Below are 4777 nucleotides of genomic sequence, written 5' to 3'. Positions count from 1 at the left end.
AAGACGGGTCTACATTCACTCAATTCAAAAGGACCAGAGACTCCACGAAGGAAAAGAAGAGATACTCAAGGAGATTAACAAGTAATAGGCATTTGAAGGAACTCAGATAGAAGCTTGGAGGGCTCATTTGAACGGAGTGTTGTGTGGCAGTATGACGTGGACAATGTGGACAAGCCTCTGCTTATTGCATGCAAATCCAGAAGTTCCCATTGAAATAAAATCTAATTTAACAGAGCCAATCCCACAGGATGATATCACTTTTTTAAGTAGACAAAAAACAAAAAGCTAGATCAAGATCAGCTAAGATGCCTAACAAGTTGCTCTATTATGTTGTTATATTATCATCCAAAGGGTTCCAAGCTATAAATGTTGATGAGCCTGCATATACACATTAATTTTGAATTTGTTTTTTAAAAGCCTTAGTGTGAAGATGTAAATAATTTTAGTAATAGTGAATCTGTGGGAATTTATTCCAAAGATACTAGATAGCATTTGCCAAAAGACGATTTATTATAGATGAAATGGAAATAGAGTTATAGACTACTTTGAAACAGATGTATGTGCATATCAAGGACATATTGGTTCTTCATAGACAACTCCCCTGCCATTGTAAGGATATACTCAGTAAATTAAAAGAAACCAAAACAAAACACTGCAGATTTTGCAATAAGCAAAAAGGATGTGGTATTGGAAACTTGTATTAGCAGATTCTGGTAAAATAATCATTAAATCAATAAAGACCTTATTGAAAATTCCTTTGGAAAAGCCAAGTACCTGAGAAAGTAGATGACCGTGAATCGGCAAACCTGCATAAGAAAGTCAGCACTCGTAGCTCCTGAAAAGGACTGAAAAATGTCTTTGGTACCGAAACTTAAAATCTATGCCTAAACTGCAAAAATTATGGCTCCCTAAAGCGGTAGTGTATGCTGCTCGTCTTATTTGTCCTACAATTCCAAGTTAAATGGAATGTATTCAAGCAGCAGTGCCAGCCGGTGCTTGCTTGTTTGCAAACACAATGCCTTTTTCAATGCTTGCCTTCAACTCCGGCTTCAGAGCTTCTAGGGCTTTCTGTTCATACTCAGTGAGCCCCTCAAGAACTGAGGAAATCACTGCTTCAACACCTTGCTTCCCAAGTTTAATCCTAGATGCAAAGAAAGGTAATTCTGTCAGTTCAGACTGAATATAGGAACACTCGTACACATCTGGATCACCATCAAGTGCACGGAGAGAAGATTCAACAAATCTCGCAGCAGCATAAGCCATGGACAGTGTTGCAGATCCAGCACCTGCTTTTGCTTCCACAACTTCAGTTCCCGCGTTCTGAATTCTAACCGTTAGCCCTTCGATCTCCTCCTGGGTGAATGTTACAGAAGGCTTTGTTTTGGACAGTAATGGAAGAATGGTGATCCCAGCATGACCTCCAACAACTGGCACATCAACATCGATAAGTCTTAGATTCTTTTTCTGAGCAACAAAAGTGTTTGCTCTAACAACATCCAAGGTGGTGACACCAAAGAGCTTTTTAGGATCATATACACCTTTCTGCTTGAGCACCTCAGCGGCAATGGGTACAGTTGAATTTACAGGGTTACTGATGATTTGAATGAAAGCATTGGGACAGTTATCTGCAACAGCTTCTACCAAGGTCCTCACTATACCAGCATTGATGTTGAAAAGGTCATCTCGAGTCATGCCTGGCTTTCTTGGAACTCCTGCCGGGATGACCACGACATCCACACCCTTCAAAGAATTTGCCAATTCAGCTGGCCCGGTAAAATCTAGAACCTGTGCTGGAGTGTTACAGTGGCTGAGATCTGCAGCAACTCCTTTCACATTTGCAATATCATAAAGATGCAAACCAGAAATCAAAGGAGACATTTTAATCAACAGTGAAAGAGGTTGTCCAATCCCTCCTGCAGCTCCAAGAATAGCAACCTTAAATGTTGATGCCCGAATCTGACCAGCTTTCTGAACAATCTGTTGATTTTCTGTTGACTTTGACCTGCAAACTGAAGACCAAAGAACTGCATTTGTCTCATGACTAAAGAAGGATGCTTCAGATTCGCAAGCTACACCAGCTTTCAGGCCACTGAAAGTCTGGAAAACCTTCTTCGTAGGAAAGCTAACTGCGGAAGACTGGAGTCCAGCCCCACATCGCCGAGTTTCACTAATGGGTGCTAGAAACCCAGAGACCGAAACTGAACTCATGGACAATGTTGCAGATGCCATTGTGCTCTTCAACACCTTAAAATAAGTAAAAAAAAGTTATTTAGCAAATGATAATCCTATAAAAATCCATTGTCATATCTTAAAAACTAGAAATGGCTTTAAGTTTAACCTATGGAGGAACCTGCTTACTTCAACTCTAAAATGAAAACTTTTGAAAATTTCAGTCCCTAAATTCATGAATATCACAACAAGAAAACACGTAAGCTTGAACACTGAAGAAATGAGAGATTTAGTGTGAACCGCCTATAAATTGAACCATATCAAGATTCAAACTTAAGTATGAGAAAGAAAGGACCAGACACGCCACAGAAATGTCTTGCTAAACCAAGCAGAAAATCGATCCAAACCTAGAAAATAACGGAAAATCCAAAAACCATGGAGTAAAACGCCTCCATAAAATATGCAGTAAACAATGGACTCCACCAAAGATCTTTCCTCAGATTTTATGACAGAGAGATCCTGAACTGATAAGAAAATATCGGTTACCTTATCAAAAGATTATAGCATATTTTACAGCATGGTGAGAGATCAATCCATATTTCCAAGAGCTTGACGTATTCCTAGTTCATACAAAAGTTCAAGCAACCAACCATATAGTAGCCAAAGAGAGTGACACGAGCAGACAATAACTAATATGGCAACCTTGACTGCAAATAAAACCACCAAGATGATGCATATCTTTGAAGATAAGAATCACAACTGTTCAACTACAACACTGAAGAGAACAGGCATCAAACTTTTGTTCATTGGAAAAGCTCCAAAAAACATGCCACAGAAACCAGCTTTGAGGGGGGATGTATCTATTCCACCAGAATCCCCTGAGATTTGTACTGGTCTCATCCCTTTGAAATTTGTGCCATGTTGGTAGGTCAGACCTGGTATTTACCAGACTCTTCTGAGAAAAGTTGACACTGTGTTTGAATCTGCTCAGAGGAAAGCAAGTTGACTAAGCTACACTGAACACAATTCAATCTCACAATTATCACTCAGGAGCATGGCTCAATCTCACAAGTCAGACTCAGTCATGGTTCTATCAGAGTTGTGTTTCAGTTTTGAGCCTAAACAAATCCACAAGAAGATGCATCTTTGCATGTAACAATAATAAAGGTTCAATTTCAAACCTGAGAAGGGGAATCAACTAAAACGTTTTTCTGGGAGTGCTTCAAGTTGCTAGGTCTGGGGGATACGAATCCATTCCACTAAAATCACCCTAGACTTGCATCCAGTCTAAAATTAATTTGACTCTGCATCATCCCCAGCGATAAAAATTCGATTCACGAGTATGGTTCAGGCTCAAAACTGAAACACAACTCTGATAGAATCACAAGTGGTCTATAAAAGACGTCGGCAAACACTTTAGGCCATCATTTTTACTATTTTATGTAAAAAATTGATGAAAATGCAGGCACCAGCAATGAAACCCAAGATCTTTCAATTGACAAGGCAGGCCGCCCCAAAAGGCCAAACGGGAGATAATTATAGAGAACCATATAACACAATCAGGAGTTGATGATAAACGACCAAGAGATTCAGAACGAGTTAAAAACGCAAGTTTTAATTTGAAATAAAGGATTAATACGGCAAATGGCTTCTTCAAGATCTCTGGCTCACCTTACATGACCGTTTCTAAACTTATAATAATACAGGCGCAGAAGGGGAGACAGTGGATCAGACGGATCCAAGGACCACCCAACCCCGGCAAATGAAGAACAGGGCAATCTAAATCTGGGGCATCTACTCTACACACCAGTGAAAATCACCAATGGGAGAACTTGAAATTTTTTTAGGAAATGATGCCAAGATCTAAAAGCATTAATTCAATCAGACGATTCAAACTTTTTTTTTTCAGACGATTCAAACTTACCAGGAGCTTTCAGCCAAAAGATGGGTTCAACTATGGACAATGTGTTCTGTGCGATTCTCCTCAGCTATGAATCAATCTCCTCAACTGACCAGCTGAGCCACAGACTCGCTGTTTTCCTCTGGACGGAGATATGGTCCCCAATCCTGCTTGAAAAGATAACCGCTTCCAACCTGCGATTCCGAAAATTGGAAGCTTATGAGAGGGCGTGAGATCCGCAGCTTATGGACGGGTGTGAAGGCGGATGCTCCAAATGCCTGTGCCGGAAAGGTTTAGGGTTTTTCTTTCATGGCATGTTTTCATTATTTTTTTCCTTTTTAATATCGTGATAAAGTTTGATAGCAGTTATACATATGTTTGGTGGGCATGAGGTTAAGTTTATTTGGGAAAGCAGCGTTTTTGTTTCGTGTATGTAGTTAAGATAGTAGCAGTTTGGACAGTATCTTAAGGATATTTGGTTTTTTTCCCAAAGATATGGGATAGATTAAAATTGTTTATTATTTTTAAAGTATAATTTAAAATTATTTTTAATTAATTAAAATTTTATATATGCCGGAGGTCAAAATAAAAACCGATAAAAAAATGTTTGGAGTTTATTTTATAATAATGATGTTGTAGGTTATAAGCTGAAAAATTTATTAAAAAATATTAAACTAATAATCTTTAGTATTATAGGTTTTTGCTTAA

General features: G+C 38.7%; 1 pseudogene across 1 annotated transcript; it reads right to left on the bottom strand.

The window, feature by feature from the left end:
- Positions 1–682: 682 nt before the first annotated feature.
- Positions 683–4431, bottom strand: LOC149224688 (malate dehydrogenase, chloroplastic pseudogene; annotated as a pseudogene). Its single transcript, XR_016249529.1, has 2 exons — positions 4094–4431; positions 683–2244 (listed from the first exon to the last, which is right to left on the bottom strand). The product of XR_016249529.1 is annotated as a malate dehydrogenase, chloroplastic pseudogene (transcript).
- Between the last annotated feature and the right edge of the window lie 346 nt (positions 4432–4777).

The sequence above is a fragment of the Pinus tabuliformis genome, chromosome Q (genome assembly GCF_031772625.1).
Source record: "Pinus tabuliformis cultivar Carrire ecotype Pingquan chromosome Q, CPIR1, whole genome shotgun sequence".
Taxonomy (NCBI): Eukaryota; Viridiplantae; Streptophyta; class Pinopsida; order Pinales; family Pinaceae; genus Pinus; species Pinus tabuliformis.
Note: the sequence above shows the minus strand (reverse complement) of the source record. Positions and strands in the feature narration are given on the sequence as shown.